Genomic DNA, 13,702 nt, shown 5'->3' with positions numbered 1-13,702 from the left:
AGGTGTCCACTCCTACTGAAGCTCTTTCCACACTCTATACATTTAAAAGCTTTCTCCCCAGTGTGACTCCGTTGATGAATTCTAAGGTTTCCACTCCCACTGAAGCTCTTTCCACACTCCATACATTTAAAAGGTTTCTCCCCCGTGTGACTCCGTTGATGAATTCTAAGGTCTCCACTCTGACTGAAGCTCTTTCCACACTCCATGCAATTAAATGGTTTCTGCCCTGTGTGAGTCCGTTGATGAATTCTAAGGTTTCCACTCTGACTGAAGCTCTTTCCACACTCCATGCATTTAAATGGTGTCTCCCCTGTGTGAGTTCGTTGATGTTTTCTAAGGTCTCCACTCTGACTGAAGCTCTTTCCACACTCCATGCATTTAAATGGTTTCTCCCCTGTGTGAGTCTGTTGATGAATTCTAAGGTGTCCACTCCTACTGAAGCTCTTTCCACACTCTATACATTTAAAAGCTTTCCCCCCAGTGTGACTCCGTTGATGAATTCTAAGGTTTCCACTCCCACTGAAGCTCTTTCCACACTCCATACATTTAAAAGGTTTCTCCCCCGTGTGACTCCGTTGATGAATTCTAAGGTCTCCACTCTGACTGAAGCTCTTTCCACACTCCATGCAATTAAATGGTTTCTCCCCTGTGTGAGTCCGTTGATGAATTCTAAGGTTTCCACTCTGGCTGAAGCTCTTTCCACACTCCATACATTTAAAAGGTTTCTCCCCAGTGTGAGTCCGTAGATGAATTCTAAGGCTTCTGCTAGTAGTGAAGCTCTTTCCACACTCCATGCATTCAAATGGTTTCTCCCCAGTGTGACTCCGTTGATGAATATTAAGGTGTCCACTCCCACTGAAGCTCTTTCCACACTCCATGCATTTAAATGGTTTCTCCCCCGTGTGACTCCGTTGATGAATTCTAAGGTGTCCACTCTTAGCGAAGCTCTTTCCACACTCCATGCAATTAAATGGTTTCTCCCCTGTGTGAGTCCATTGATGTTTTCTAAGTTTTCCACTGTCAGTGAAGCTCCTTCCACACTCCATGCATTCAAATGGTTTCTCCCCAGTGTGACTCCGTTGATGAATTCTAAGGTCTCCACTCTTAGCGAAGCTCTTTCCACACTCCATGCATTTAAATGGTTTCTCCCCTGTGTGAGTCCATTGATGTTTTCTAAGCTTTCCACTGTCAGTGAAGCTCCTTCCACACTCCATACTTTGAAATTGTTTATGTTCTCTCTTTTCACACTCCATGTATTTAAATGGTTTCTTTGTTATTCCCATTGGACATGGCCCACCAGAATTCTGACTGCCTTCTCCATTGTCTTCTTTCGATGGGGTGGGGAGAAAATTCTATTTGTTTTCTAGGAGGAGAACAAAGGAATATTACACACATCAATTAGCATCTGTTCTTATTTTGACGTCTCGTACATTCTTTCCTGTCCTCCATATGTTCCAAGTTTTTAGGAAAGACAGATGAAATAATGTTAAATAATGGTCATGCATCATCAGCCTTTCCTAACCCTTAATTAAGCATTAATGAAGCAGCATTATCCTAGAATACGGTTGAACTGTGGTGTTTACGTTTTATAAAAAGTGGTTTCTCACAGGAACGGGAGCTGCTCTATGTTCCATGAACCTGGCCAATATTCATCAGGGTCCTAAATTCATCATGAAGTTCTTCATCTGCTGCACTATAATCCTCCACCCCTTGGGCCACATTTTGTCCCCTTCGACCTCTAGATCTTTATTCATCAGCTGCACATTCCCTTTGGCCTCAGGAGGTCCATACTGACCATTTTGGGAGACCCATATATAAGTCTAGTGACAAGGCTTGGTGCTTGTGGTTGGTTGAAGGAGTGCTCAGTTGGAGAATGTTCTTTGGGCTGGAACTCCATCTCTCAGCCTTGCATTCTTGAATGGAGAGAGCTGGAGATGCAGAAGGAAAGCAGCTGGAGCCTGACTGCTGGGAAGGCCAGATTGAGACACCCACCCCAATTATGATTTGTAATAATTATATGCCACCGGGTCTCGCACCTGCCTCCTGACACTGGCTTATCTTAGAGGAGATTCCCTGTCCAGGCCTCTCTCACTGTTCTTCCTCCTTTGCCGTGGGTGGCCAAGGGCTTCTGGATATTCTAGCTCTGTTCCAACTGGGAATTATTTATTAAATTGTTATACCTCTCTTCATATGAAGATCACAACATAAAAATATGTGTGACACTGAAATAGTATTAAAGGTGAATAACACTGATTGTTGGAAAGAAAAGAAAGAAGATGAAACCCATGGTGTGTCCTCCTGAATGTAATATAATAATAATAATAATAATAATAATAATGAAGTGTAAAGAAGAAACCAATCTTCAAATCAGTTTCATATTCCCTGGCTGTATTTCTCAGCCATGATTGTGACTCAGAATCTTAGCCACACTTTTTTCTAGAATATCAACTGGATCTCTTTGTAATAGGAGCCAGACATCCCTGGGATTTCATCCAAACATTCCTTTAGTTTGGGCAGCAGCAGCAGCGGAGGAAGGAAGGAAGCAATTTGGGGAAAATGATTTCCTTCAGAAGGTCTTCCCCAGCGGCCAGCAGGGTTGATAAACTGCTCAGTGTGGACACCTTGGATTTATAGTGTTAGGGTCTGGATACCAATCACTATCCGTTGGAAATGTCTCAAGAACCCTTAAGATCCTGTTCCACCAACTCCCACGTAACACTGAGCCCTAGAGGAACCTTCTATGCTGAGTTGAGGCATCTCTGGCCCTACAGACGTGGTTGGACTCAAAGTACCACCTGCCCAAGTAAGGATGGCCCATGGCCAGGAAGGATGGGAGTCTTATCTGGGGGGACAAACTTTCCCATTCTTCCCCCTCCTCTGAAAATGCGGAATGGGGGAGGTGGGGCACATTGACGCAAGGGGGACATTGACACCCCAACAATATTTCAATATCGAGAAATGATATTTGTGTCGCGACATCACCCAAATGTGCCTATACATGTGTGAGTAGAACAGTTGCAACTGTGCTGGCCGCCAGTTAGCCGGCCAACAACAGCCCTGCAAAATAGACCAGAGTTGCTACGCGCTTTTCAGACTTGGAAGAGTAACTTACGGCAACCGTAAAGGGCAGTCCAGTGTCGTCATTACGGGGGCCTCTTTTAAATAGGGGCTGGTGTTTGAACTTGGGCTTTGCTAAGGTTACGGAAGGGGGGCACTTGTGTGAGAGCAGGTTTCTTTGGCTGTCTCCCCCTTCCTTGGTTGCCCCTTCTGCTTTCCCATGGCAAGTCCAGCCGAATTCGACTATGGCGTGTGGTACATATCTCTGCCTTCAGACAGAGGGAGCCAGGCAGCTTTCTGGGTCGTGTGCCCAACTTTTCATGAGCTGATATTAAATCCCAAAAGAACTACAGCTGCTTGTTACAAAGGGAGGGGGCCAATTCCGGTAGGTTTATGATATTAACTCTTTCCATGCTCATTTCTGATGCTCAGAAGCAGGTGCACCCTTTCCTAGACCTTCCTGATGACATTCTCAGTCTGACACACAGTATTTACACAGAAACACGGATCAAACACAAAAAAACCCTTCACATAACTCCCATTCTAAAATACACTGAGACTATTTTATAACATATCTCCATTATAACACACAAGTTCTAATTAAGTCCTAATATTTACTATCCCTAAACATTGAGCACCACAGACCAATAATAATAATAATAATAATAATAATAATAATAATAATAATAAAATTTATTATTTTTACCCTGCCCAGCTGGCTGAGTTTCCCCAACCACTCTGGGCGGCTCCCAATGGAGTGTTAAAAACAGTAAAGCATGAAATATTAAAAACTCCCTAAACAGGGCTGCCTTCAGATGTCTTCTAAAAATAAGATAGCTGCTTAATTTCTTGACATCTGATGGGAGGGCATTCCACAGGGCAAGCGCCACTACTCAGAAGGCCCTCTGTCTGGTTCCCTGTAACCTCACTTCTTGCAATGAGGGAACCGCCAGAAGGCCCTCGGCGCTGGATCTCAGTGTCCAGGCAGAACAATGGGGGTGGAGACGCTCCTTCAGGCATACAGGACTAAGGCCGTTTAGGGCTTGAAAGGTCAGCACCAACACTTTGAATTGTGCCCGGAAACGTACTCAAATATTCCTCTGCAGTAAAGGAGGCAAATGGAAGCCTTCCCATTTTCTTTGTGCTTACAAATACTGCCTTAAGGAGGGATGAACAGGGTGGGCCTGTGACCTGGATTCAGGAAATTTACCATCACAAAAGAATGGCCAGGCTGCCCAGGTAATGCAGTTAGTGACCATTAACAGGTATCCTTGGGGTCAGGTTTTCTGCTGTAGACTGCCTCCTGTGATGTATTCCTGCTGTAGACAGTCTCCTTCTGTATGATATTTGGGGGGGGGGTGGTCTTGGGTGGGCAATTTCAAAAGACTATATAAGGCCTTGCACACCTCCCTCCTGGTTGTGGTGAGGGGGGGGGACACTGTTGCAATAGCGTAATAAAGACCAGGCTTACTAGCCGCTTTGCTTCTCCGTATTCTCTGCTTGGCCTCTGTTATTTTCTCCTACCAATATGGAACCCACTTAAGGACTATATGGGCTCTTGAATACCCCATAAGGGAAAAGGAACAGGTTTTTCTTAGAACAAAGGTCGTAAGACTATGTTTGGTTGGCACGCTTATTTATGGCAGGATAAAACTAAAAAACACAAGAGCTCTATGAACCAGGTTATTCAGAAAATCCTTTTTACAGTATGGGATAAATATAATAATATGCTGGAAAGAAAACCACCTCTTTGGCTCCAACCCACAAAAGCAACAGCTTTTTTTAAAATGCAATACGGAAGAAGCAATGGGTAACTTACAGAGATCTTTTGGACTTTTCGGAAGAAGAAATAAAACTGAATAAACAGGATGAGGAGGGAGGTGTGGTGGCGGATTAGTTTCAATACCATCAAATCATCTTGTTTGGACAAGATAAAGGGAGAGGTTTTTGGACTGAAAGTTCACAGTTTGAAAGAGATATTATGGCGAGGAAAGAAAAAGTGTTTCCCAAATTTCAGGTAGAAGACTGTCCAATCTGAAGAAGTGTGCATGCAAACGAAAGCTCATCGCCAGAACAAGCTCAGCTGGTCTCTTGGGGACCCAGCCAGGCGCCCCACGACCCCAGGGAGAATGAGGTGATGGAAGGGGCGGGGTCTCTGTCGAGGCTCCTCCCCCTTTTCCATTAACCCTTCCCTGGACTCCCTCCCTCCCTTTCCCCAGCCAGGCGACCCCAGGGAGAATGGGGGGCCTCAGCCCCACCCCCAGCCCTGCTTGGGGTCCTCCTTCCCCTTCCCGCCAGGGCAGCTGAGCCTCTCTCGGCCCCCCAGGAAGGAGGAAGGGGAGTCTGGCGGGGCTGCTGCTGCTGCTGCCCAGGAGACCTTGCAGGTCTGGGGTCCCCCCTTCCCCCCCCTGGGTCGGGGCCTGGATCGGGGCCCCTGTCGACGGGCCCCAGGGAGGGCGCTCTCCTTGCGGGGGGGTCTCTTCCTCCTCCTCCCCCCTTGTCCCCCCCTCTATTCCCCCCCCCCTTCTCTCCCCCTTTACCTCTTGGTCCTCCGCCTCCCTGGCTCCGGATTAGTCCGCTCTCCTTGTCTGCAATAGAAAGGGCGGGGGGGGGTTCTCCACTGACGCCCCTCCTCCCCTTTCCTGGAAACTTCCGGCACATTCAACAGCGACACTTCCGGTTCCTTTTGGGATGCGCTTGCCCCTAGAGCTACGTCTATAGAGCAGCCCCTCCCTGTGTTGGGATGGGCAGAGGACGGGACGGCGCTGCCTCTGGGGGCTCCATGGGGGCCTGGCCCCCCTCCTTCCTCCTCCCCACAGCAGGGGGCGAGATGGCTGCGGGGGGGGGGCATCATATCTGGGGGTGACCTGGGTTTGCGGGGAGAGAAGGAGGTGGTTTTCAATCTGCAAAGAGGGAGGCTGGGAGGGGAGGGGCTGAGTGAGAAGGAGGGAAGGGCTGCCCCTCCCCCTGTGGGTCAGGAGAGCGGGGGAGGGGCTGAGTGAGGAGGAGGGAAGGGCTGCCCCTCCCCCTGTGGGTCAGGAGAGTGGGGGAGGGGCTGAGCCAGGGAAGCCAAGGGGGGTCCCTCCCCCCCCAGCCCAGGGGGGTCCTCTGTGAAGCCCAGAGATGGACCCAGCCCCTGGGGGGGGGGAAGAGACATGGGGCTGCCTGAGAGAGAGAGAAGGGGCGCTTCCTCTCCTCTCCCCCATCCTCCCCACAGGCTCTCCTGCGCCCAGAGACCCCCTTGGCCCGGCAGGGAGAGGGTGGGCTCCCCTTCCGCCATGAGAGGAGTGCAATGGGGTTGTGAGGGGGGGAGACCCCTTTCTGCCCCCCTCCCAAGAGGGTCCCCGTCGTGTCTCTGAGGGGCGAGAGAGGAGGAGCCCCTCCCCCCGCTGCAAGGGGGTTGTGAGGGGGGGAGGGAGAGAGAGACCCCTTTCTGCCCCCCTCCCAAGAGGGTCCCCGTCGTGTCTCTGAGGGGCGAGAGAGGAGGAGCCCCTTCCCCGCTGCAATGGGGTTGTGAGGGGGGGGAGAGAGAGACCCCTTTCTGCCCCCCTCCCAAGAGGGTCCCCGTCGTGTCTCTGAGGGGCGAGAGAGGAGGAGCCCCTCCCCCCGCTGCAATGGGGTTGTGAGGGGGGGGGGAGAGAGAGAGACCCCTTTCTGCCCCCCTCCCAAGAGGGTCCCCGTCGTGTCTCTGAGGGGCGAGAGAGGAGGAGCCCCTCCCCCCGCTGCAATGGGGTTGTGAGGGGGGGGGAGAGAGAGAGAGACCCCTTTCTGCCCCCCTCCCAAGAGGGTCCCCGTCGTGTCTCTGAGGGGCGAGAGAGGAGGAGCCCCTCCCCCCGCTGCAAGGGGGTTGTGAGGGGGGGGAGAGAGAGAGACCCCTTTCTGCCCCCCTCCCAAGAGGGTCCCCGTCGTGTCTCTGAGGGGCGAGAGAGGAGGAGCCCCTCCCCCCGCTGCAAGGGGGTTGTGAGGGGGGGGAGAGAGAGAGACCCCTTTCTGCCCCCCTCCCAAGAGGGTCCCCGTCGTGTCTCTGAGGGGCGAGAGAGGAGGAGGCCCTCCCCCCGCTGCTGCTTCCCCTCAACGACTTTTCCCGCCTTTTCCCAACTTCCCGCCCTTCGGGATCTGAGCCTCGCCTCAGTTTCAGGCGCCGAGGAGGCAGATTCCCCGGGATCCCTGCTTCCTGAGGGGATTTCTTCTCATTCGCCCTGATTTCTGCTCATATATCTGGCTTTTGCAGCTTCTCTCTGCTTCTGTATAAAAAGCCCCTCACCACCTCCTGCATCCCATACAGTATGTAAAAGTCTGATTTCTCCCCATTTGCTGTTTATAATTCTTCCTCCAGGACTGTTCTTCCTTCCTGCCAGTGTCACTTCCCAACTACAGATAGGTAGCCGTGTTGGTCTGCCATAGTCAAAATAAAAAAATTCCTTCCAGTAGCACCTTAAAGACCAACTAAGTTAGTTCTTGGTATGTGCTTTCGTGTGCATGCACACTTCTTCAGATACACTGAAACAGAAGTTGCCAGATCCTTCTATATAGTGAGAAGGTGGTCTGAACAAAGACATTGGATTGTTATCTCATTATACATGACTAAGCCATTTTTCACCTTCTCGCCCCTTGCCTTTTCCTGTAAGACCTATTACAGTCGTTAAGAGTCGTCAACAGGCTCTCTCAGCTATCTGCCTATCTCCCATTCCCACCACCCTTCTGAGTAACACCCCTCCCCACCTTCTCAGTATATAGAAGGATCTGGCAACTTCTGTTTCAGTGTATCTGAAGAAGTGTGCATGCACACGAAAGCGCATACCAAGAACTAACTTAGTTGGTCTTTAAGGTACTACTGCAAGGAATTTTTTTATTTTGACTTCCCAACTAATAATTCTTCCCTCACTGTCCTTAAATAGCTGCTTGGGGTCTAGTTTGGGGCCTGCATAAAGAACCTCTTCTCTTTTCTCATTTTAGCTGTAGGTATAAATTCATGGCCAAAAGCCTTATTGATACACAATCTTCCATCCGATGCCTGCTTACTCGGGAGTAAGTCCTACTCTGCTCCCAGTTCAGGCAGTTCTGCTAGCAGGAGGCCAAAGGACCCAGAGTGGTTTGCAACCAGGTGGTTTCCAAATGCTGCCCTGTTTGATACGTTTCCATTTATTCTTTTGTGTGGGGACTGGCCAGATTGAAACCCCCCACCCCATTCAAAAGAAAGACTAGCAAAAGATTTCATAGAATCATAGAGTTGGAAGAGACCACAAGGGCCATCGAGTCCAACCCCCTGCCAAGCAGGAAACACCATCAGAGCACTCCTGACATATGATTGTCAAGCCTCTGCTTAAAGACCTCCAAAGTAGGAGACTCCACCACACTCCTTGGCAGCAAATCCCACTGTCGAACAGCTCTTACTGTCAGGAAGTTCTTCCTAATGTTTAGGTGGAATCTTCCTTCTTGTAGTTTGGATCCATTGCTCCGTGTCCGCTTCTCTGGAGCAGCAGAAAACAACCTTTCTCCCTCCTCTATGTGACATCCTTTTATATATTTGAACATGGCTATCATATCACCCCTTAACCTCCTCTTCTCCAGGCTAAACATGCCCAGCTCCCTTAGCCGTTCCTCATAAGGCATCGTTTCCAGGCCTTTGACCATTTTGGTTGCCCTCCTCTGGACACGTTCCAGTTTGTCAGTGTCCTTCTTGAACTGTGGTGCCCAGAACTGGACGCAGTACTCCAGGTGAGGAGTTTCAAAGGCGGAATTTCCAAAAGATGGCACTTAGTCCTGAATTTAAGTCAGTTGAAAACTCATGGGCTTTTTTGGCGTTTATTTGGGGCCTTGTCTAAAAAAAAGTTCTACAATTTTGGGGGTGTCCTGGTTTTTCCTTTTTGAAATATGGCAACCCTTCCCTCCCTCTTCACCTCTTGGTCCTCCGCCTCCCTGGCTCCGGATTAGTCCGCTTTCCTTGTCTGCAATAGAAAGGGCGGCGACGACGACGGGGGGGGGCCTCTTCAGCGACGCCCCTCCTCCTTTCCCTGTCTGGAAACTTCCGGCGCATTTCCCAGCGACACGTCCGGCTCCTTTTGAGACGCAGGCGACCCTAGAGCTCCATCTCCAAGAGCAGCCCCTCCCTGTGTCCGGAGGGGAAGGAGACGGGGCGGCGCTGCCTCTGGCCTCCTGCTCTGGGGGCTCCATGGGGACCCGGCCCCCGCCCCCCAACTGGCGGCAGGGAGGGAGGGGGGGAAGCTGGGCAAGTTGAGGCAGGGGGAGCATCTCCTTCTGGGCCTCCTTCTGCATGCCAAGCACTCAGCCGGGGTCCTTCTGCATGCAGAGCAACGGCTGCATTGCTGAGCTTCGCCCCCTAACAGCCCAGCCCAGCTTCAAACACCAGCCCCTCTCCTCCCCCCATTAAAAAAACACCCACTGGATTCCCCCGGTAAAATGAGTGCAGTAATGACGGACCTTCCAACCCAAGGGGGGGAGGGAGGAGGAGCTGTCAATACTTGTGGAACCAGGAATCAGGAAGACTGATAGGGGACTGGAGGAGTCCAGAGACTGACTGGGGCCAGGCATGGCTGCTCTTTTGTTCTTGTCTCTTTCCAGCTCAGGGTTTAGTGGTAAAAGTGATATTTCATCCAGAAACGGGTGGATTCCCCCCCCCCCCGGTCTTCTCCTCCCTCCCTCCATCCTGCTGTATTTGGTTAGTCACCGGGAGCAGAAAGGCATGCTCTGTTTTTCATTTCAGTGTGGAAGCAGTCAGGGCCTTGCAGAGCCAGGCAGAGGCCCAGGTCAGGGAGATAATGTGCCCCCCCTTTATTTTTACCCTGGGGGGGCCACCAGCTGGCGCATTGGAAGATGGCCGACAATAACATCTCTCCGACCCACACGAGGTAATAAAGAGCCTGCTATGGGAAGTATGCAGTCTTCCTGCCCCCCCAAGGAGTTGGAGGGGTCAGCCTTGCCAGTGATGTCCAGAATGCACCCCCGGATTTGAAAGGGGGTGCAGGACATTTGGCACCAGCCCTCGGTGTGTTCGGCTCTTCCTGACGCTGTCTCCAATCAGCGCCCTGGTTTGCTTCAGCTCGAAAATACAATTGGAAATATATAATTGGAATGAAGCTGAAGCACATACATCAAGCAAAGTTCGAGAGATAGAAGAAGAAGAAGAGTTTGGATTTGATATCCCACCTTTCACTCCCTTTAAGGAGTCTCAAAGCGGCTAACATTCTCCTTTCCCTTCCTCCCCCACAACAAACACTCTGTGAGGTGAGTGGGGCTGAGAGATTTCAAGGAAGTGTGACTGGCCCAAGGTCACCCAGCAGCTGCATGTGGAGGAGCGGAGACGCGAACCCGGTTCCCCAGATTACAAGACTACCGCTCTCAACCACTACACCACACTGGCTGCTGATAAGGCTGCTGATTAATGCATCTCTGATTGGAGCGACGGGAGGAGACAAATAAATCAAGCGATGAACCACCATTATGAGACTGGTACGTGTGGAGCGAAAAAAAGAGGGGGGGGGTGGAGGAAAAAACTTTTATTTTCTTTGCCTTATGTGAGTATTTATAAACCTCCACCCCAGAGAGACAAATCGTCGCCTTTTACTAATCGCAAGCAAGAATTTAAGAGCTGTGTGGAGTGAATTATTGATTGAAGAGAGGACTTTGGAGAGCGGAGGAAAATTCTATGACGCAGTTTTTAATGGCGTCTTGCTAAGACAGGCTTGTCAAAGAAAGACAAGGGGAGGAGGACCAGGGTCATTGGAATGTGAATGATGGATTGAATGTGATAACCTGGCAGAGCCCCTTTGTGATATACGTGGCAAGCTTGGGAAAATTAATAGGACAGACCAAGGACAAATCTTTGAAGAAGGGGAGGAATGGTGGCTGTCCTTATGAGATATGACTCTTGAAGTGTGCAAAACCCACGCAGATATTGTTTGTTCCTAACCTGCTTGTGAAGACTATCAGAGATTGCAAAGAAAGGAATACATGATAACAACAAGAAGATGAAGAAAGTAATAAAGAGGCTATCTGGACAGATCTGGATAGAACTGTTTGATAAAAGCAGTAACAGAAGTGATGTTTTGATCCTCGTTCGGAGCTTGATGTCTGGGTACCCCCAACAAAATTTAAAAATTTGGCTGTATAATTTGGAAGTAATATGATTTGGAAATAATGTGAGTGGATTGGCCTGTTAATAAAAATTATGTATATTTTTTACCCTGGGTATAACTGAAGTCTTATAAATAAGTAAGTACCGTATTTTTCGCATCATAGGACGCACCGGACAATAGGACGCACTTTGTTTTAGAGAGGGGAGAACAAGAAAAAAAAATCCTCCCCCTCTCTGCCCAGTGCCCCTTCAGTGAAGCGGCAGGAGGCGCTGCACAGAGAGGGGGAGAACTTTCCCCCGCTTGTTTTCCCGCTCTAAAACAAGGTGCCGTTTAAGGTGCGTTCAGGCGGCTACCTTGGAAGCCTGGAGAGTGAGAGGTGCACTGACCCCTCTCGCTCTCCAGGCTTCAGGTTCCTTTCGACCTGCTCTTTGGGGCTGGCGGGGGAAAGCCCACCACCAGCCCCAAAGAGCAGTTCAGGGAGCAGCGGAAAGGCGCAGCGGAAAGGCTCCTGCCATAGCCGCGCGTCACCTCTCCAGCCAGGAGAGGGTCGCGGGGCTATGGCTTCTTTAGCCCTGCTCGCGCTCTCCCGGCTGGGGAGGTGACGCGCGGCTATAGAGGCTCCTGCCATAGCCGCGCGTCACCTCTCCAGCCAGGAGAGGGTCGCGGGGGGCTGCTTTAGCCCCACGAGTGCTCTCCCGGCTGGAGAGGTGACGCGCGGCTATAGAGGCTCCTGCCATAGCTGCGCGTCACCTCTCCAGCCGGGAGAGGGTCGCGGGGGGCTGCTTTAGCCCCACGAGTGCTCTCCCGGCTGGGGAGGTGACGCGGGGCTATAGAGGCTCCTGCCATAGCCGCGCGTCACCTCTCCAGCCGGGAGAGGGTCGCGGGGCTATGGCGTCTTCGCTCCATAGGACGCACACACAGTTTCCCTTCATTTTGGAAGGGGGAAAAGTGCGTCCTATAGAGCGAAAAATACGGTATATAAATCATTTTCACAAAAGTTATGCTGACAAATAATTTTATTTCAAGGCTTGAACCGGACCTGCAGATAAAGACAGAGCATCCCCTGCGATTGGGAATATGCAGACGGAGGCCCCCTTTGGAATTGGAGGCCCTGGCCACGTGGCCCATATGCCCCCCCCCCGTCTGGGCCTGGAAGCAGTTGCCCTGAGCAACCTGCAGCCTGAGTTAGTGAGGGTCCATCACCTCCTGGCAAATAGAAGGGCAATAAATGGTGAGTGGGGCTGAGAGACTTCAAAGAAGTGTGACTGGCCCAAGGTCACCCAGCAGCTGCATGTGGAGGAGCGGGGATGCGAACCCGGTTCCCCAGTTTACGTGACTACCGCTCTTAACCACTACACCACCAGAAAGATATCTACTTCTGCTTTATTGATTATGCAAAAGCCTTTGACTGTGTCGACCACAGCAAACTATGGCAAGTTCTTAAAGAAATGGGAGTGCCTGATCACCTCATCTGTCTCCTGAGAAATCTCTATGTGGGACAAGAAGCTACAGTTAGAACTGGATATGGAACAACTGATTGGTTCAAAATTGGGAAAGGAGTACGGCAAGGCTGTATATTGTCTCCCTGCTTATTTAACTTATATGCAGAATTCATCATGCGAAAGGCTGGGCTGGATGAATCCCAAGCCGGAATTAAGATTGCCGGAAGAAATATCAACAACCTCAGATATGCAGATGACACAACCTTGATGGCAGAAAGTGAAGAGGAATTAAAGAACCTTTTATTGAAGGTGAAAGAGGAGAGCACAAAAAATGGTCTGAAGCTCAGCATCAAAAAAACGAAGATCATTATAGGGGATTGGAATGCTAAAGTAGGGAATCAAGAGATAAAAGGAACGACTGGCAAGTTTGGCCTTGGAGATCAAAACGAAGCAGGGCAAAGGCTAATAGAGTTCTGTCATGAGAACAAGCTGGTCATCACAAACACGCTTTTCCAACAACACAAGAGACAACTCTAACATGGACATCATCAGATGGGCAACATCGAAATCAGATTGATTATATTCTCTGCAGCCAAAGATGGAGAAGCTCTATACAGTCAGCAAAAACAAGACCTGGATTTGACTGTGGCTCAGATCATCAGCTTCTTATAGCAAAATTCAAGCTTAAACTGAAGAAAGTAGGAAAAACCACTGGACAGGTAAGATACAATCTAAACCAAATCCCTTATGAATACACAGTGGAAGTGAGGAACAGGTTTAAGGATTTAGATTTGCTGGACAGAGTGCCTGAAGAACTATGGGTGGAGGCTCGCAACATTATACAGGAGGCAGCAACTAAAACCATCCCAATGAAAAGGAAATGCAAGAAAGCAAAGTGGCTGTCCAACGAGGCCTTACAAATAGCGGGGGAGAGAAGGCAAGCAAAATGCGAGGGAGATAGTGAAAGATACAGGAATTTGAATGCAGATTTCCAAAGAATAGCAAGGAGAGACAAGAAGGCCTTCTTAAACGAGCAATGCAAAGAAATAGAGGAAAACAACAGAATGGGAAGAACCAGAGATCTGATCAAGAAAATCGGAAATATGA

The 13,702-nt window shown here is 50.1% G+C and overlaps 4 protein-coding genes across 6 annotated transcripts in view; 1 reads left to right on the top strand and 3 right to left on the bottom strand.

The window, feature by feature from the left end:
• LOC308580709 (uncharacterized protein) overlaps positions 1–13,702 on the bottom strand; it is a 263,178-nt gene that overhangs the window by 14,541 nt on the left and 234,935 nt on the right. The window lies entirely within an intron of this gene.
• LOC308581176 (uncharacterized protein) overlaps positions 1–13,702 on the top strand; it is a 270,653-nt gene that overhangs the window by 65,544 nt on the left and 191,407 nt on the right. The window lies entirely within an intron of this gene.
• LOC308580638 (uncharacterized protein) overlaps positions 1–13,702 on the bottom strand; it is a 327,057-nt gene that overhangs the window by 204,528 nt on the left and 108,827 nt on the right. The gene's annotated exons all lie outside the window — the stretch shown is intronic.
• Positions 1–13,702, bottom strand: part of LOC308580832 (uncharacterized protein) — a 265,061-nt gene that overhangs the window by 238,979 nt on the left and 12,380 nt on the right. Inside the window, exon 1 of one of the 2 annotated variants that reach the window (XM_081183045.1) lies at positions 8,958–9,045. The exons of the other annotated variant lie outside the window; for it this stretch is intronic. The gene's annotated coding sequence lies outside the window, so the exon portion shown is untranslated. Of the gene's footprint in view, positions 1–8,957; positions 9,046–13,702 lie in introns of those variants that run through there. 2 annotated transcript variants of the gene reach the window in all.

The sequence above is a fragment of the Podarcis bocagei genome (genome assembly GCF_964188305.1).
Source record: "Podarcis bocagei genome assembly, chromosome: 2".
NCBI lineage: Eukaryota > Metazoa > Chordata > Lepidosauria > Squamata > Lacertidae > Podarcis > Podarcis bocagei.
The sequence above is the reverse complement of the archived record's forward strand: the minus strand, read 5'-3'. Positions and strand labels throughout refer to the sequence as shown.